We start from the raw sequence: 20,712 nt of genomic DNA, 5'->3' as shown, positions 1-20,712 counted from the left end.
TGGCGCAGGTGGTTGTGAACGGTAGAGTGTCAGCTCCGTTCGAGCTGGGCAGGGGCACGCGGCAGGGCTGCCCGTTATCGCCGCTCCTTTTCGCGCTTGCCTTGGAGCCCCTGGCGGAGTGGCTGCGGTGGCATCCTTCTATCCGTGGTCTCCGTTGGACCCCCGAGTATGAGGACCGCGTATCTCTATACGCTGATGATATTCTCCTGTACCTGGCTTCCCCACGTAAATCACTGATAGTACTGGTTGATGTATTGCACTCATTTGGCCTTAACTCCGGCCTTGTCATCAACTGGGCTAAATCGTGTGTGTATGTTCTCTCTGGGGAGGATCCTATCCTTCCGCGGGGTTGTCCTATCCAGATCGCCCCGCGGGGATTTAGGTACCTGGGTGTCTTCATTACCCTGGACGCGGAGGCCCGATATAGTCAGAACTTGCTTCCCCCCCTTCAGCGCCTGAAGGAGGATGTTGCGCGTTGGAGGCGCTTGCCGCTCTCGCCGCTCGGCCGGGCGGCATTGTTTAAGATGATGTCGCTGCCGCGTTTCCTGTACGCTCTGCAGAACACAATGGATGTCGTCCCGGCGCGCTACTTTCGCGAGGTGGAGAGCTTGCAGCGCCGACTGTTCTGGGAGGGTAGACCGCGTATCGCCCTGGCGAAGCTGACGCTCCCGTGGTATGACGGGGGGATTGCCCTCCCGGATATCAAACGGTATTATTGGGCCTCCCAGCTGGCTGCGATCAATCACGGCCTGTACGGGCCCGCTCTAAACCCGGCCTTTGAAATGGATAAGATGTTACTGCCGGGTGGTGACTATAATCGAGCGCTTTACTCCAGCTCGCTCGACGCACGTCTGACGGGCCCCACGCGTGTCATGGTACGAGTGTGGCACGCGGCTAATGTGGCGATGGGGTGGAAAGATCGTTTGACCCGGGCGTCGCCACTATACGCATCTGAGCAGTTGGGCTCCCTGTGGACCTCGAAGGGCTTTGAGAAGTGGGACATGATAGGCATCAGCAGGGTGGGTGACCTCTGGACGAGGGGGGGATTCAAAACGTTCGAGGTGCTGCAGACGGAATTCCAGTTGCAAGACAGGGAGTACTTTCTATATATGCAGATCCGCCATGCGTTGTGCTCCGTATTCCCGGACGTTGCCTCCATCCCGGAGTATTCCCCTCTGGAGGATAGAGTGCTAGATGGGCATGTACCGGACAGCACGATTTCATTAATTTATAAAAAACTTATCAATGACCGTTCGGGACTGCTGACTAACCTTCGTGAGGCATGGGTTGCCGATGGATTGGAACTGGATGACGAGGACTGGGTGTCTGCGGTGGCCTCCCCGAAAGAGGTGGCCATACCGGCCCGTCTTCGCTTCGTCCAGCTCAAGATACTCCATAGGGTCTATGTTACGGGGCCAAGGCTAATGCGTATGGGCTATGCTGTGGACGGGTTGTGTAAGCGTGGGTGTGGTTCTTTGGGGACCTTTCTCCATATTTTGTGGGAATGCCCGGAGGTGGCGAGATTCTGGCGTGGTGTGCATGAGGTTCTGCGGGTAGTCACGCGTGTCGCTGCTGCCCGAGGCGAGGAGATGTCTTCTGAATGTGTGGGAGCCAACCGACTACTCGGTGCCGCAAACGTGGTGGGCGACTCTGGGATAAATGGTGGCCAAACGCGACATTGCTCAACTGTGGGGTTCCCAGAGGTCGCCGACTGTCTCGGCATGGAAGGATAACATGGATTGGTGCATGTTTCGGGAAAAGGTGGTGTATGTTGCGAGAGGTAAGCCTGGGACATGGGTGAAAGTATGGGGCCCCTGGAACGCCTACCGTGGGGGAATCTGTACCCCACCGTTATTGCCCGATCCGTCACCGGCCCCGTCCCCTTAGCCAGCTTATCTTCCCGGTTCCGGGCACTGAGTCTACTTAGTCCCCGTCCTGACCTTTTCCCCCCCTTGATACTCCTATGGATTGGTGGGGTCCCCCTGTTAGGGGAGCACATGCTGCTGTTTCTGATTGTGGGTTGCCTTGTGGATTTGCTTTTTGTTGTTATTTATACTAAAATGAAACCGTTATGTGGGGTCCGGATGGTGTGGCTACCAACGCTTCTACCTCCTGTGCATTTCCCTCTGCCGCAGCATGCGTGCTATTGTCTGTATCACATGCTCCTCTTGCTTGCTAGCGGCCGGCCTGAAGGTTGTAGGCCCATCTTTGTATATTTTTTGGATTCTGTAATAAACGGTTTCAAAAAAAAAAAAAAAAAAAAACATCTGCCTGTCGACTTCTCTCAGTTTATGAGAAGTGGCTCGTAACTCGCACATCAGACAAAAAACTCATTTCGGACTTGTATAAAATGTTACTGGTCAAAAATACACATATATATATATATATAATGCCGGCCGCGCGAGATGGGAGCGGGAACTAGGTAGAACACTCAGTCACAAGGAATGGGAAGGGGTGTATCATAGAGCTCGCCACTCAGCATATCACATGGGGCTTACCGAAACCCTCACCAAACTAGTCACCTATTGGTACTATACTCCTGAGCGCCTTCACTCAATGGATTCCACACATGGGGAGACTTGCTGGCGAGGATGCGGGAGCATAGGCACCCTAGTACACCTGTTGTGGGAATGCGCACACCTCCAGACATACTGGAAGCAGGTTCTGAATGAAGTGGACAAACATTTAGACACAGAAATACCACGCTTCCCCGCATATGTCCTTTTGGGCCTTCTGAATCCTCTGTCCTACCCGATCAAAACCCGCAGATGTCGATTGATGGCAATAGCGCTAGGCTCCGCAGTGCAAAACATACTAACACATTGGCGCATCGCCCAAATACCTACCCTCAATGGTTGGCTGCATCGTCTATGGCATGTTCTGGGGATGGAAAACTTGACCTTGACATTGGCAGTGAAGGGATCCATGTTTAATGAGCTCTGGCAACCATTTTTGTCCCTTCTTTCCTCCGAATTTAGGGAAATCACCTGTCCCAGGTACCTCCGCCTGTTACGGTTATCGGACCCACAACTGGTAGGGAAGTAAGGCCATCAGGCACATAACGGGATTCGGGCACTGCTTATGATAGTTTATTTGGTGGACAAGGAACAGGGTGGGGAGTGGCAGGGAGGGGTTCTAATAGGTTTCCTTTCATAGTATGTTATGTTATGTTTTGATTTAATTCTGATATGTTTTCTCTGCTCACCTTGCTAGGTCACATGTCAAATAAGTATCCAAGGCCTTGCTACGGCTCTTGCAATATCGAACATACTGAATGTTGATCAATTTCAATAAAAAGGTTTAAACCTAAAAGGAGATTGAAAAGAAGCATATGGGGGAGGAGCCAAGATGGCGACCGGAGCAGACGCTTGAGCGCCCGGCTCCGTCGGCCCTTGGCCTCGGACTATCATCCTGATTCCTATCCTCGCCGATTTTCGAGGTGCAACGTGTGCGACGATGCGCTGACCGCGCCGCCGCTTTCCCGGAGTCTTAGCCCGCCCGGACGCCGGAGTTCTTGGTGCTTTTGTTCTCCGCACTGGACCCCTGCTCTATTGTGGCCTTGGCCGGCCCCCTGGAAGCTCCGCAGTTACCGGACCCGCTAGCGTACACCTGAGCCCCGAGGTCCCGGTCCCACCTCACACCACGGACTGTCGCCGGATGAGCCGGGGGAGGGACGCCCGGACCCCTCCTGCACCCAGCACCGGATGGGCTGGAGCTATAGGGTAAGCCCCGGTGCGGCGGGTCTCCTGCCCCGTTCTGTGGACCGCGCTGTGGGAGGCTGCAGACCCCCTTCTTCTATTGCCTAGTCGGCTGCAAAGAGAACCCGAGGGAAGGGCAGCGACTGTTGGCTTTTCCCTGCTGCGGCGCAGACCTGAGGGGAATTGCCTCCTTGCTAAGACCCCCCCCCTGGCCACTGTACCGTTCTGCGGTAAAACATGGCGTTGATTGCCTGCTCGCGGCTGGGGGATGCTACTCCGGTCTCGCCCGCTGCCCGCTTCGCCCTCCCTCTACCAGACACCAGCTCCGCAGTGCCGTCCCGGATTGCTACCGATGTGGGGGCGCAGCCTCCGCTGACATGCGGCTCCGTTCTGGCTGCCCTACGGGACTTTCGTCTACAAATGTGTCTTGGCTTGCAGGCGCTGATTGAGCGGTTTGACTCCATACTGTCGGCTGCGGGTCGTGAGCACCCCGTTTGTCATCAACAAGGCGTGGGTCTGCCAGTGCTTTTGTCCTCTTGCGGGGACGCAATGGCTGTTTATGATCGTGCTACACTGGTTCCTGCATCTGGCTTTACCGGCACCCAGGATCAATCGCTCTCCAGCTCAATTGCGGATACTTTGTCTCCCCGTTCATTGTTGCCTGCTTCGTTGTTGCCTGCCTCACCGTGCCCGCAAGAGTATCCAGCAGAGCGACACCCGACGTCCTCGAGGAACCGTTCATGGTGGCCTACTGCTTCTTTTCTGTGGAACTCCTGTACTTTACATGCCAGGTCTGGACTTTATGTGGTGCACAAGGGGACCTCTATAGATGGTCGGCGGCCATTTTGTGACTCTACTTCACCATCTTCTCCCAAGCGGCCATATTGTCTTTGTCTGCACGGGGTGCGGGGCCTTCATGTAAGGGCTGGTGTAATCTTAAGCCCGCGATCGGGCCAGGGCTGAACTGATTTATATCGCCATGGTCTCACGGATGGACTGGACTGGATTGGAACTGTTTGCATATGTTGTGCGCACTCGTCGCGGTTTTGTTCGCCTTCATTTAAATTGTTGTGACACGTTATCTTCACACGACCGCTTTTGGCGTAGTGGGTTCTCAGTGTGTGGAGGCCATAGCTGGCCGATGGTTTCGGGCGCTCTGGGGTAACGTAGGCTCCTCCCCACTTACCTCTTTGTTCTCTTATTTTTCTTTACTCTATTCCTACTTTCTCTCTTGTCTATATTTCGGGTTCATTGGGCGACAGGCACTATGCTGGGGGGGGGGGTAGGCCGTAGCCTCCGCATTGGTGTAGGGTGGGGGGGTAATTCACTGTTTCTACTTAGTTCTATGGGCCTTTTTCTTTTATGTTTCTGTGCTATACTTGTTTCGATTCGGGGTCCGGGTGTGGGGTGGATTGAGTGGGGGCGGCTCTGGAGGGGTGCATATTTACTCATGTGACTATCCTGTTATATAACTGCATCGCCTCACTGCCTGAGATTTTCCTTCCATGACCGTTTTAATGATGCTGCTGCTCTCCCGTGTGGTGAAGCTATTTTGCGGACTCGAATCTCCTTGGTTCTTATTCTTTACTGATTTTTCCCTGATAAAATTATTTTGAAAACCTTAAAATTAACCTTCACTTCTCCTCCCCCTGGTGTCAAGGATCTCTCCAGTGTATACCTCATGACTCGTTGCTAATCTTGACCGTGGATGCTCAGGGGATGTAATGTTTGTATCTGTGCTTAACTGTACCGTGGCCGGCCTGACGGTTGTAGGCCCGTATTTGTTCTTTTCATATGCACAAATAAAGGTTTTTAAAAAAAAAAAAAAAAAAAAAAAAGAAAAGGAGCATATGGTACTGACATTTCATTTGAAAATGATAAGTCTAACATGCAAGTCAATTAATTTAGCTTGTCTCCATAGCTATTATGAGTAAAATGGGATTTACTTGAACCATCCAAACTGTTCATCCCACATACTTTCCCGGTAAGTGCGCTGCACAGTTGAATATTAAAATTGCCCCCTCACACAATCAATAGCTTTTTCTTATGACTATTGTCCAATTTTTCCAGATACTCATATAATTTGTTCAAATGGGTCACCATCTCGCCACTTTGGGCGTTATTGTACAAATTCACCACTACCATCCTAGCAGGACCTGACCTTCACATATAATCGCTTGGTAGTAGGGGTTAGTTAGTTCTATGACTGATTTAACAGATAGTAGACCATTAGAGACGAAAATACACAATCCACCTTTAGATCTACCATGACTCACTGGGAAGGCAGGGACATAGAATGTTCTAAAGCTGTTCATATGGACAGGTTCTACCAGCCAGGTCTCCTGCAAACATATAAAATTATAAACTGCTACAAAATCCAGCCACTCTTTGTTGTTAATTTTATTCCTGAGCCCTGCCACGTTCCAGAACACAAAGTCAATACATTCACTTAGCCCACTTGGCACGCACACACGCCATGTCAGGTAAGCTGCTTGCTTATCTAGTGCGTCAGGAACAACCTCATCATCCAATTCACACCATAAGCGATGACTTGGGCCACATGGGCTACAAGCAACTTGACATCCACGCAGCCATGACTAATCACTATTCTACACTTTACAAATCCACTGCTCATGGGGACCACCTGCAGATTTGTACCTTCTTGAGCTCAATAGAACTGCCTATGTTATCCCGCGACCAACAACTGGTGTTGAACTCTCCTATAACAATTGATGAGGTGCGTGAGGCGTTATCAACATTGGCAGCTGGGAAGGTGCCAGGGCCGGATGGTCTCCCAACAGAGTTTTTTGAGACATATGTCAATACACTTATCCCACATCTACACGCCTTTCACACCTCTGCGATAGAAAATTTCCTACTACCGCCGTCATTATGTACGCCCAGTGTGGTCTCCTTATTGAAACCGTGCAAGGATCCCACAACCCTGGGTTCCTACAGACCACAAGCAATTTTAAACACCGATTACAAAATACTGGCAACATTTCTTGCTAATCAGCTCGCACCCCTCATTCCTGCCTTGGTCCACCGAGACCAGAATGGATTTGTTCCCTCCCGTAGCACTTCCCTCAATCTTCGTTGTTTCTTCAGAGTTGCAAAGTATGCACCGCTCCATTGGCCTCGCTCAAAGTGCCTGGTTCTGGACATCAAGAGGGCCTTCGACTCCCTCGAGTGCGATTACCTTTTTGCAGCGTTATCTAAATTTGTTTTCAGGGCAAACTTCATTAGTATGTTCAAGCTACTCTACAAGCATCCAACTATTCACGTTAAAACAGGTCCTTGCATATCTATTCCAATTGCTGTGGGTCATGGAACCGGGCAGGGCTGCCCCTTATCCCCTCTTCGCCTTGGCTGTGGAACCACTAGCTGAATGTGTCCGTACCCAAGTTGATGTGGGTATACCCTTGGGGGATGAGACACGCACAATCTCTATGTATGCAGAAGACATTCTGCTGTGTATGAGGTATCTTCCTTTCATTCCCTCCTCACTGGCAATTACTCTATCATCGTTTGTCAACGTATCAGGATTGCGTGCCAACACATTGAAGTCCTCTCTCTACCCCTTCTCTGAATCCACTTTGGACCTAGTATTATGGTGTGCAGATTCCTTTCGTTATTTAGGCATTCACATTTATTTGCTAAAATCTGACCTTTTTGACGGTAACATAAGTAGAGCTAAAACTGCAATCTATGTCCAGCTAACTTTTGGGGACTTTGCCGCTGTTTGTCACTGGCAGGATTGCCCTCACCAAAATGGTGATTCTTCCCCGGCTTCTCCATTATTTCACGAACCTACCACACTACATTCCCCCCTCCTTCTTCAGTAAATTTGAGAGAAGGATTAGAGATTACATCTGGGGTTCTTCCAGACACTGAGTGTCCATTAAAAAACGTTACCTGCCCGCAGGTCAGGGAGGCTTTGCTGCTCCTCACTTTGAACACTATAACTAGCCGCACAGTTACAATAGATTGCCAGATGGCTGGCCTCTCATCAGTTAGCTGACATGGCCACTCTACACACGCCCATGTCACATCTCTCCCTCCTACATTTGATCCATCCCTGTGCGAAACCCAGTCATAGACTCCCTACTGCTCTTGGTGGCAGGCAAATGCTACTGTAGAAGCCTATTCATCACGTATTCTACAAAACCATATGCCCAGCTATTCCTCTCCTGGGGACACAAAGGGGCCTTAGGGTTACCAAGGCAGTCAAACTACACAGCTGGGTGATGGCCGGCATACACAAAACTTTGGATCTCTTCCGAGATGGTACCCTCATTCCATACACCAAGCTTGTCTCGGAGGAGGGACTACATCCAGGTCGCTTTTTACTGCATTGTTTCCTTATTGCAACCCTTTCGGTCGGATGGGGCGATCTATCCACAGAGCCTCCCAAGCATCATACGATTCAGTACTTGCACATGGTGGGCAATGGAGGCCACCTGACTCGAAGGTTCGCTGCCTCTGTTCGGCAACCAGCTACGATCACGCTAGACTCCTTAAGGCTTCACTGGGAGAGGTACTTGAGGCATCTTCCCCAACCCAGAATGGGCTGCCCATTCGAATACCTCGCAATCAGCGCTTTCGCCAGATCTAATTCTTTATCTTACACTGAGCCTACCTTACCCCAGCAAAGATTAACGAGTATTTCCACCGCATAAACTTTACCTGTCCCAGATGTCACTTGATGGTTGCAGACTTCTTACATTTGCTATGGCGCTGCCCCATTCGCACTGGGTACTGGACCGCAGTGGCTGACACCCGTGCCCGCTGCACTGAACGCAACGTTCCTTTCCAGTGGGAAGTCTATCTTCTGCATTTATTCAGTAGAGGCAAAAAATATAAGGTCACTTCTCGGTTTCTAGATCTGAGCATGGCAACTACTAAACGACTAATTACTAAGAGGTGGTAATCTCCTGCAGCCACCCACATTGTAGCGTGGCGTCGCTCTTTACTAACATGGTTGAAAGCGGAGAGCATTGTCCTACACAGAGAACTTGCTGGACTTCCGCAAACTTTCAGTGGCCGCCAGCTGGGACGCTATTCTGGCAGACCTGCAGAGAGACAACAACATGTATTCTGTAGACTCTCCCGTAGAGGGGGAGTAGAAGGTTGTAGTGCCATGAACTGAAACAGCCCTCCAACCCAACACAGTCAAGGTATACCTTAGTAGATCTCTCCCTTAACCAGTCAAGGAGTTCATATTTGTACATGCAACACTTATTCACCTTAGAAACAAAACATAGGCAGTGCACATACGAAGGGGCATTGGGCTCGGGACATCACGGCAACATACCACTAATAGTTACTTCCCGCCCTCCTTTCTACTTACTTTGTCCTCATTTTGTTGTGCCCTACTTCCCCTGTTCAATTTCTGTTTTAAGATACTCTCATATTGCATGCGTTTACATGGGTTCCATGGTGGTACTTTCACCATAGTTGTTGTCCGCATCTGGTTCTCGTATATGATTATTTTGCTTACCCTCCATATCGCATCGTATGACCTCGCAGATTTGGACCATTCCACTCACCTGGGGCCACTCATGTTGTTATACTGTGCATCCAGGAGAAGGGGCAAAGTGGACCTAGATTCCAAGGCTCAGTAGTCCAAGCACAAGTGTGCAACTTTGGCCTGTTCTGAGGTATATTATGTTTTAATCGTGTAGATTAAACTACTTTTCTTTACTGAAATAAAGCACTGGGTTGGACAATCTGTTATTGCACTACTGAGTGATTGTTGAGTTCTGAGCCAAAGTCCCCCACAATACCACCTTGAGATGCCTGTGACTGCTCACCATTGCTACCACGGAGAGTCAACTGTTGAAGAGGTTGCACTTGGCCCCGTTTTGTAGAGCCATAGTATGAATGACAGGCCTTGGGACATCAAAGGCAAACAACCTCAGTCCCATCAATTGATGCCCAATAGCCACGGCCTGCTCTGTGCCCTTTCCCCCCTCAAGCATGGTCTGATATACCCAGAAAGGGGAAAGAGGTTATGAGAGAAGGATGGGTGAGAGTGATATGAAGGAAGGAATTATGAAAGGAAGGGTGGAAAAATAGAAGGGGGTGGAAGGAAAGGCGAATGCAAGGAAGGCAGAAAGGGTGAAAGAATATATGGATGAAAGAATGAAAAGACGGCTGGAAAGATGGGTGAAAGGATGATAGACAAACCAAAGATTGAAAGGATGGGTGAATGGATGTATGACTGGATGGGTGGAATGGTCAGTGGGTGACCAGAATGGTGAAAGAATGGAAGGACAGAAAGGGTAGATTCATGGATGTAAGGGTGGATGGAAAGGTGATTGGATAGATGGGTGTGTGAAAGGATGGATGGAATGGTCAACAGATAAACAAATGGGAGGGATAATAAAAGGGTGAAAAGTTGGAAGGGTGGAAAAGTGAGATGGTGGATGGGTGAGGGTGTTGCGCTGCGGGCCGAACCACAGCCCACGACAGTGCCCATTTCCTTCTCGAAGCCCATGACGCCTCTCTTTCCTCCTCGGGCACGTCGCGGTGCAGCACAGCAGCCCGCTGTTGCAGTTTTGGCGTGGTGGGTGTGTTCCTCGACGCCTGCTGCCTTTTTGCATCTGGTACGCCGTGGACTTGCGCCGCGGCCCGTTAATTGTTAAAAGGCACCTTAGGAAAACCGCAGCTCCCACATTGGGACTGTGGCTTCCTATATCAGAACTTTGGGGACACTTACACTTACCTTCATGGTGGCATCCTATAATCTCCTTCCTTGGGGGCCATCTTGTTGCTTGTTTCCCTTCTCCTTCTCCACGGTCATGCTCCCAGAAGATTATTATACCGAACTAACATGGCAACCTTCCTATCCTGCACTTCATTCCTTTCCCTATCCAAGATGGCAACAGCTTCCTTCCTGTTTTTATCACTTCCTGTTCCTGTTTTTCACTTCCTGTTCTTGTGTATAAAAGGGACAAGGCCATTTCTTTCCTTGTGTTGCAATACTCCTTGTTCCTGCTGGTCTGCCCTCGCTCCTGTTGGTGTCCATGCCCCAGTTTTGGTGTTCCTTGCCTTCGGTTGGCGCTCCTTTGTCCTTTTGCGCCTCCTGCTCCAGTTTGGGTTCCTGTATCCTCCTGCTCCATCTTGGGCTTCTGGGCTTCCTGTGTTTCCTTGCTCCGCCTTCGTTTATGGAGTCTACTCGTCATCTGAGGTTTTTCTCTACTGTGTTTTTTCCTCTTGAAACTCCTTTTGGAAGGCACTGTCTGCCTAGGCTTCTCACTGTCGGCAGCACCGTGGCTACCGGAAAGGGTCATCCATGTTTCGGACCAACCAGGATCTACAAGAGCATAAGCCAGGAACCGTTCCAACATCTCAAGGCCCGTAAGAAAGATTCTCTGCGTGACAGAGGGGATGAATCTATAGGTGGATTGATAGATGAAAGTGTGAAGAAAACTCTTCTAGGGAGGGTTGGTGTGCTTGCTTTGGTTGCCCGCTGCAATTAGAGGTTTGTTTCAAAGTGGGGGTATTTTAATGTTCTGGTTGCTCCCTTGTTGTGCGACCTCTAGTACAAGAACAGGGGGTTCACCAATTCTGAGAGTTAAAACATGTAGGTTTCACTGTTAGAACAAAAACAGCAGTGTTGAGAGCGAGGCCAGCACATCCTGAGCATTCTACGGGTTAGCAATCCTTTTCAGGGAATGTCTTTGTTTGAACCCTGTACAAAACACCCAGCGTGAGCAAGGCATAGACCTCAGCAAAAACCTTTACACTCCTGACCAGTGATCCTGCTGGTCACAGCATTTTCCCACATCCAGATGTATACCCTGCTCCTGAAACTATCGTGGCACTCTCATTTTAAATCAGTCTATGAAATGGGCACTTGTGGTGAACTGAGTATCTCTTCCACTATCGTGAACCCATATACTTTATTAGTCTCTAAGACAGAGGTGGTTGAGGCCATCGGCAAAATGACAAGTAATAAGGCTCCTGGCCCCGATGGCGTCCCAGCGGACCTCTTCAAATCTGATCCTGAGACTTGGTCCATAGTTCTAACCAATGTTTTTAACCGGGTATGTGTCGCTGGGATTCCGGACACCTGGTCCGAATCAGTGATCATACCCATTTTTAAGAAAGGCAACAGGGGGGACCCCAGTTGCTATCGGCCTATCTCCCTTATTGATTCAGCTGTGAAGGTTCTGGGGCGTGTGGTCCTGGGCAGACTAACTGATTGGTTAGAAGACACAGCCACTCTTTCGTGTCTACAATATGGGTTTCGTAAGGGCCGCGGGACCATAGACCAGAGCCTGAACCTTCAACTTTTAATAGGCAAGTATACCATTGCAAAAAAAGGGGCCTTGTATCTGGACTTTATGGACTTGTCCTCGGCGTTTGACCGAGTAAATCGTTCAAAATTGTGGGGGTTACTACTTAAATGTGGAATAGATGCTAATATTGTTTATTTCCTAGCGGATTTGCATAGAGACCTCACCGCCACGGTCAGATATGACCGTCTTGGCAATTCCACGGATAAGATAGGAATCACTAACGGCGTTAGGCAAGGATGCATTTTAGCCCCCCTGCTTTTTACACTTTATATTAACGATTTGGGTTCTACATTAATTAAGTAACGCAAGGACATTCCTAGGGCAGGCAAATTCGCCATTCCAGCATTATTGTATGCTGAGGATGCCGCGCTCTTAGCACGCACGGCTGTAGGGCTCCAAAATCTTTTAGACTCTTTTGCAAAATTCATGATTGCACTTGACCTTGGAGTGAATTTCTCCAAATCCCATGTGATGATTGTGGGTACCAAATCAAAGAGAGTAAAGACTATGTTTTGTGAAGGTCATGTTTTATCACGGGTTACGAGATTCCCTTATTTGGGTGTCATTTTTGATGACAAGTCCACCTGGGCCCCACAATTAGCTGCCAAACGTAATGCTTTTGCTAGGGCCACACTCGCTGTCTTGGAGTTTGGACGCAAATTGGGGGTGAAGCCCATGCAAGCCATGTTGAATATTTACGTAGCCAAATGCACCTCCATTGCATTGTATGGTGCTGATTTGTGGGGATTTAAAAATATCTCTGATCTGCAGGTTGTAGAAGATAGATTTTTAAAATCTTTATTATCCCTCCCCTGCTCAACATCGGGCTATATTGTCCACCAAGAGTGTGGGATTGACTACTTAACTGATCGCATAGCTATTGCCCCACTCCTGAAATGGATTTCAATTTGGCTAAATCCTGAACTAGAACTGAATCACGCGATTTTAAAAGATTGCCTATCTTTAGAGTATGGCAAAAATATCCCGTGGTTGAATTATATTAAATATCTAGCCAGGTACCTGGGTCGACCTGAGTTATTTGAAAATCCAAGCATTATAGTAAAGGGGGATTTAAAATGGGCTAAAGTCACCCATAAACAGAGGGCAATGCTAATAAGGGAAGAAAAGGAATTACTCAAACCCACCGTAAAGGCACATCAGTTGATTACTACATCTAACAGTTTAGAGCCTTACTTGGGTATTGTTAATATGATGAACCACCGTTTTTTATTAATAAGGTTCAGAATGAATACATTCCATCTTTTACTTACTGATTCTCCTGGTTGGACTAAGGAGAAGGATCTGGGGATCTGTTCATGCGACAGATTTTCCATTAAAGATACCACGCACTTTATCTTCTTTTGTGGCCACCTGTCTTTTATCCATAAAAAATATATTATTCCTCTATTAAAAAATAAAGGTTTCAGACAGGTAAAACCAGCACTCATGTATCTTCAGATGTTGGGTTCTCCATGGGAGATATTTAACGTAGCCACTTTTTTAGTAATATCAATGAGATTGAGGAAAAAGATCACATGGTTATAGTGTATATCATTTCTGAATTTTGACTAAAAATGTATTTGTTTTTTAATACGTCTGTAATTTTATGTCAAATGTTTTTACAATGGTTGTATTGTTTTATGTTCGTCGTACTTTTATGGTTTTTGATATGAACCGAATAAAGTAACTTTGACTGACTGACTGTATACCCTGCTCCCCCTGATACCAGAGCCCACAGCACAGTCTTCAATTATGCCCAGAAGCCTCTGAGTGTTGGTTATGGGAGAAAATAAACTGTAGCTCCACTGTCAGCAAAGAGCTGAGGAAAAGAACAGCTGTGTGACTATCAGTAATGCTAAAGAGAACATCAACAGTGAGTATATTATTTAAATATATATATATATACACACACACACACATATATATAGATATATATATATTTAAATAATATACTCACTATTGATGACAAGCAAGAGAAGTGCATAAAGAGGCAAAGAATTACTGAAAGATGGAACAGAGGTGTGGAAAGAGGCAAAAGAAGTGAAGAAAGAGGCAAGTGAGGTGCAGAAATTGGCAAGAGGTGCAGAAAGAGGCAAGAGGTGCAGCAAGAGGGGTGCAGAAATGTGCAAGAGAGTAGCAGATAGAAGCAAGAGCAGTGCAGAAAGAACCAACAGAGGTGCTGAAAGAGGCACGAAGGGTGCAGAAAGAGCAAGAGAAGTGCAGAAAGAAGCAACAGAGGTACAGAAAGAAGCAAGAAACGTGCAGAAACAGGCAGGAAAGGTGCAGAAAAAGGGAACAGGGGTGAAGAAAGATGCAAGAGGGGTGCACAAAGAGAAAAAAGGGGGGGGGGAGAGGCAAGGGGGTGCAGAAAGAAGCAAGTGAGGTGCAGAAAGAGGCAAGAGAGGTGCAGAAACAAGCAAGAGAAGTGCAGAAAGAGGCAAGAGATTTGCTGAAAGAAGCAAGAGAAGTGCAGAGAGAGGCAAGTGAGGTGCAGGAAGAGGCAAGAGAGGTGCAGCAAACGGCACAAAAACAGCAGAAAGAGGCAAGAGGGATGCAAAAAAAGGCAGAAGTGTGCAGAAAGAAACAAGAGGTGCAGAAAGAAGCAAGAGAAGTGCAGAAAGAAGCAAGAGAGGTGCAGAAAGAGGGAAGACGAGTACAGAAAGAGACAACAGGGGTGCAGAAAGAGACAACATGGGCAAGAGAGGTGCAGAAATAGGCAATAGAAGTGAAGAAAGAGGCAAGTGAGATGCAGAAGGAGGCAAGAGAACTGCAGAAAGAGGCAAGAGAGTTGCAGAAAGGCAAAAGGGGTGCAGAAAGAGGGAAGAGGTGTGCAGACAGAGGCAGGAGAGGTGCAGAAAGAGGGAAGAGGGATACAGAAAGAGGCACGAGGGATGCAGAAATTTGCAAAAGGGGTGCATAAAGTAGCAAGAGCAGTGCAGAAAGAGCCAACAGAGGTGCAAAAAGAGGCAAGAGAGGTGCAGAAATAAGTAGGAGAGGTGCACAAAGAGGCAAGACAAGTACAGAAAGAGGCAGGAGGGGTGCACAAAGAAGGAAGAGCAGTGCAGAAAGAAGCAACAGAGGTGCTGAAAGTGGCCTGAAGGGTGCAGAAAGAGCAAGAGAAGTACAGCAAGAATCAACTGAAGTACAGAAAGAGGCAAGAGAGGTGCAGAAACAAGTAGGAAAGGTACAGAAAGGGAACAGGGGTGCAAAAAGGGGCTAGTGAGGTGCTGAAGGAGGCAAGAGAACTGCAGAGAGAGGCAAGAGAGTTGCAGAAACAGGAAAAGGGGTACAGAAAGAGGGAACGTGTGCAGACAGAGGCAAGAGAGGTGCTGAAAGAGGGAACAGGGATGCAGAAAAACACGAGAGGTGCAGAAACAGGCAGAAAAGGTGCAGAAAGAGGGAACGGGGGTGCAGAAACAGGCAGGAAAGGTGCAGAAAGAGGGAACAGGGGTGCAGAAAGACGCAAGAGAGCTTCAGAAAGAGAAAAAAGGGGTGCAAAAATAGGCAAGAGGGGAGCAGAAAAAAGCAAGTGAGGTGCAGAAACATGCAAGAGAAGTGCAGAAAGAGGCAAGAGAATTGCTGAAAGAAGCAATAGACGAGTGGAAAGAAGCAAGAGAAGTGCAGAAAGAGACAAGTGAGGTGCAGAAAGAGACAAAAGAGGTGCAGAAAGAAGCAAGTGAGGTGCAGAAAGATGGAACAGGGGTGCAGAAAGACGCAAGAGAGGTGCAGAAACAGGCAGGAAAGGTGCAGAAAAAGGCGAGAGGTGCAGAAACAGGCAGGAAAGGTGCAGAAAGAGGGAACAATGGTGCAGAAAAACACAACACAGATGCAGAAAGAGAAAAAAGGGGTGCAAAAATAGGCAAGAGGGGTGCAGAAAGAAGCAAGTGAGGTGCAAAAAGAGGCAACAGAGGTGCAGAAAGATGCAACAGAGTTGCAGAAACAAGCAAGAGAAGTGCAGAAAGAGGCAAGAGAATTGCTGAAAGAAGCAAGAGAATTGCTGAAAGAAGCAACAGGGGTGTGGAAAGAGGGAACAGGTGTGCAGACAGAGGCAAGCGGTGCAGAAAGAGGGAAGATGGGTACAGAAATAAGAGAGTGAAGTTCACAAAGAGGCAAGTGAGGTACAGAAGGAGGCAAGAGAACTGCAGAAAGAGGCAAGAGAGTTGCAGAAACAGGCAAAAGGGGTGCAGAAAAAATGAACAGAGGTGCAAAAAGAGGCAAGGGGTGCAGAAAGTGGTAGGAGTGATGTACTAATTGGCAAGAGAGGTACAGAAAGAGGCAGGAGGGGTGCAGAAAGAAGGGAGGGAAGTGCCGAAAGAAGCAAATGAGGTGCTGAAAGAGGCGCGAAAGGTGCAGAAAGAGGCAACAGAGGTACAGAAAGATGCAAGAGATGTGCAGAAACTGGCAGGAAAGGTGCAGAAACAGGGAATAGGGGTGCGGAAAGAAGCGACGAAAGGTGCAGAAAGAGAAAAGAGGGGCACAGAAAGAGGCAAGAGATCTGCAGAAAAAAGCAACAGAGGAGCTGAAAGAGGCAAGTGAGGTGCAGAAAGAGACAAGAGATCTGCAGAAAAAAGAAGCAACAAAGGTGCTAAAAGAGGCAGGTGAGGTGCAGAAAGAAGCAGGAGAGGGGCAGAAAGAGGCAAGAGGGGTGCAGAAAGAAGGAAGAGAAGTGCAGAAAGAAGCAACAGAGGTGCTAAAAGAGGCACGAAGGGTGCAGCAAGAGATGTGCAGAAAGAAGCAAAAGAGGTGCTAAAAGAGGCAAGAAGGATGCAGAATGAGGCAAGAGAAGTGCAGAAAGACGCAACAGATGTGCAGAAGGAAGCACAAGGGGTGCAGAAAGAAGGAAGAGGAGTGCAGAAAGAAGCAACAGAGGTACAGCAAGAGGCAAGAGTGGTGCAGAAAGAGGGAAGAGAGATGTAGAAAGAGGCAAGAGAGTTGCACAAATAGGGAAGAGGGGTGCAGAAAGAGGCAAGAGGGGTGCAGAAAGAAGCGACAGAGGTACAGAAAGAGGCAAGAGAGGTACAGAAACAGGCACGAAAGGTGCAGAAAGAAAGAACAGGGGTGCATAAAGAGGCAAGAGATGTGCAGATAGAGAAAAGAGGGTGCAAAGAGAGGCAAGAGATCTGCAGAAAAAAAGAAAGTGAGGTGCCGAAAGAGGGAAGTGAGGTGCAAAAAGAGGCAAGAGAGTTGCAGAAAGAGGCAAGAAAAGTGAAGAAAGAGGCAACAGAGGTACAGAAAAAGGCAAGAGAGGTGCAAAATCGGGCAGGAAAGGTGCAGAAGGATTGAACAGGGGTGCAGAAAGAGGCAAGAGAGGTGCAGAAAGAGAAACGAGGGGTGCAGAAGGAGGCAAGAGATCTGCAGAAAAAAGCAACAGAGGTGCTGAAAGAGGCAAGTGAGGTGCAGAAAGACGTAAGAGGGGTACAGAAAAAGGCAAGAGAGGTGCAGAAATAGGGAAGAAGGGTGCAGAAAGAGGCAAGAGGGATACAGAAAGAAGCTAATGAGGTGCAGAAAGAGGCAACAGACGTGCAGAAAGAGGGAAGAGAGGTGTAGAAAGTAGAAGAGATTTGCAGAAAGTGGCAAGAGAAGTGCAGAAAAAGAAAGAAATGTGCAGAAAGAAGCAAAAGAAATGCAGAAAGAGGCAAGAGAGGCACAGAAGGAAGCAAGAGTGGCTTGCACACCATTAGTGCCAATTTAACACCCACATTTAGCAATAAGTAACAGGTGACCGTTCTAGGTTTGCAAATGGCCTTCCACCACGCTGTAACACTTGTCGCTGCATTTTTGGTAATGTTTGAGCTGTATGAGCTAGAAACAAGGCTTTTTTTTGTTCAAATCTGCAGATTATGGAGCAGATGATGAATTATGTGGCTAATGCAGAAAATGTATAATTGTGTGAAAGTCGGTGCAGCCAAACAGTTGCATAATTCCAGTAGCCCTGCTCATACCTCTGACTAGGTCCAGAGGTGCTCCTCAGTGAGTACTTCTTTTTTTGTCTCACTGAGTTCATAGTTGAGCTTCTATGGAAACAAGGAAGACTAAATCTGAGGTTACCACTCCACAACACAGACTACCATACCACATAATTTCTCTCCATAACACATAATCCCACTCTACATAATTCCTATACACTAAATACCACATACTTTCTATCCAATTAATTTCACTGCACAACATACCACATAATGGCACTACACACAACGTACATCCACTCCACTCCAAATAAATTAGTAAAAAACTTTTACATTTACAACGCCAATAGCTCTAACTCTCGCAAATGCGAAACCTATTACATTGCAAACACTTCTTTAACTAGTAGTCGCGTTTGCAGAGTGGTGGAGAAAGGGTGCTGGGCCTCTGACCAGCGCTCAGGAATTACACTGCATGGGATTTACAGGAGGTACCAGATGGGCTTCTTGGCCCCCAAAGTCCTTCAGGAGTAAATTGGACTTCATCCGCCATCCCGTAGTCTGCCAGGAGGCGCGTTTGCAGAGTGGTGGAGAAAGGGGGCATGGCCTCCGAAGATGTTTTAGCAATCCCACTGTATGGGACTTACTGGAAGTAACAAGAGGGGTAGTTGGCCCCAAAGGACATCCTTGGGGGCCAACTACCCCTCCTATTACCTCCAGATAGTCCTACAGAGCAGGTTTGCTAAATTCTCATAGCAGGCCACGCCCCCTTTGCCCACCACTCTGCAAATGCACTCCCTGGTGCGCTCTTGGAAGGGCATTGAAGTCCCCTTCGCTGCTGGGGGTCCGTTAGGGGCCTACTAGCCTACCTCTTACCTCCAGTAAGCCCCACACAGTGGTATTGCTGAGAGGTGGGCACAGGCCACGGCCCCTTTCTCCACCACTCTGCAAACGTGCCTCCTGGTGCGTTCTTGGTTGGGGGATGAAGTCCCCTTTCCTCCTGAGGGTGCCTGGGGGCCAACTAGCCCTCCTGTTACCTCCAGTAAGCTCCATACAGCTGGACTGCTGAGAGTGGTCCGAGGCCACCCCCCCCTTTTAACACGACTCTGCAAACGTGACTCGTGGCGCACTGCTGCTCGGGGGATGAAGTCCACTTGTGGCCTCGGACCACCTCTCTGCAATCCAGCTGTGTGGCGCTTACTGGAGGAACCAGGTGGGCTAGTTGGCCCACAGGGACCCTCAGTATTAAAGGGGACTTAATTCCCCAACTTAGAACGCGCCACGGGGGCATGTTTGCAGAGTGCTGCAGGGAGGGGGCGGGCCTCCAGCGAGATGCTGGCTTTTTTAAAATATATTTTTAGAAGGGGGGCTGTGTGGCCCCACTTCTTTTAGTATTTGTAGGACCCTGGGGACCCCATTCCTCAGGGCCTGGCCCTTTTAAAAAAATCATTTTTTTTTAATGGGAAGGGGTCGCGCGGCCCCCCTCCCGAGGTGGATTTCGGCCCCTGGGACCCCATCCCCGGGGCATGGCCACTTTAAAAAAAAAATATTATATAAACATTTTATTAAAAAAGCACGGGGAGGTGGTGGTCCCCGGGGCTGCGGTGGGGCCGTGTGCCCCCCCCCATATAAGTATGTAAGGCCCAGGGAGCTCGTGGTCCCCTTGGCTGCAGGGGGCCCCTGCCAGCCCCGCTAATTAACTGGGCATTGCCACCAGGACCTGGCCCACCCAGGGGCTTATAGAAAACGAAGCGTTGGTGCCCGCGCTTCATTTTATTTCGTGCACCCAGCGCTGGGTTTCCTTGAGGACTTCCTAAGCAGGCCTATGGGGTCAGGGTGTTTCTACCCTGCCCCCTTTTCTTGTTTTATAACTTTTTTTAACCCTTTTTCTTGTGACTCGGTTACGGAGTCACAAGATGGTTGCCAACACTTCCGGGTTTGGAGTGTTGACAGCCAATCAGAGTGAAGCTCGTGCCTGGGAGGGTTCGCAAATCATCCTCGGTGCTCAGATATCGATATTTGTATTTTTGAATTTCTCAGGAACTACAGAATGGATTTGCACCATTTTAAAAAAAGAGTGCTTTCTGAACCAAGAGCTACATTTTTGCCAAATTTGGTGTAATTCCGTTCAGCAGTTCGGGCTCTACCCTGTTCCAAAATTCCTATGGAAATTAACATGGGGAAAACGTGTATTGGGACCCCCCCTTTTTCTCGGCCCCCGCTTAACGAATCACCCCGAAACTCTCAAGACAGGAGCTGACCGGAGCTGGCCATTAGTTTTGAAAATTTCGCCAAGATCCGTCAAATGGCGCCAAAGATATTGGCAAATCAACAAACACTTTTCCTATGGAAACTAGGTCCTAACTACCTAGTGGCAACTGCCAGTAGGATATGGATACGGCAACGAGGGTTGGAACGTATATGGGGACCCAGGGAGGTCTGAGGACTAATTTTACACTGAATACAGCGTGCCCTGCTCTGCAGCACACCGAAGCCACATGGATTTTTCATCATCAAGTTTCCCCACGCATCACCCGCCCAGAGATGATGCATTCTGGAAGTTGTAGGACTTACCGAACTACATCAGGTCAGCGATCACATGGCAGGGGAGGTGTGTCTCTCCAATCAAGGGAGGACTGCAGTATCATTCAAAAGTGGTGGCGAGAGGTGGATTCAGTGTAGCAGTGGCATCTGAGGGAGACACTACATCGAAATGCATTATGCCAGAACTGCATTCCAATTAAAGATCTTTTCCTGGATTCCCAGTGTGGCCTCTTCCTTCTGCTTGCTGGAGGTTTCATATGG

At 48.6% G+C, this 20,712-nt stretch overlaps 1 protein-coding gene across 1 annotated transcript in view; it reads right to left on the bottom strand.

Annotated features, from left to right (window-relative positions):
• Positions 1 to 20,712, bottom strand: part of DHX34 (DExH-box helicase 34) — a 403,223-nt gene that overhangs the window by 335,023 nt on the left and 47,488 nt on the right. The window lies entirely within an intron of this gene.

Source organism: Triturus cristatus, chromosome 9 (genome assembly GCF_964204655.1).
Source record: "Triturus cristatus chromosome 9, aTriCri1.1, whole genome shotgun sequence".
Classification (NCBI taxonomy): domain Eukaryota; kingdom Metazoa; phylum Chordata; class Amphibia; order Caudata; family Salamandridae; genus Triturus; species Triturus cristatus.
Note: the sequence above shows the minus strand (reverse complement) of the source record. Positions and strands in the feature narration are given on the sequence as shown.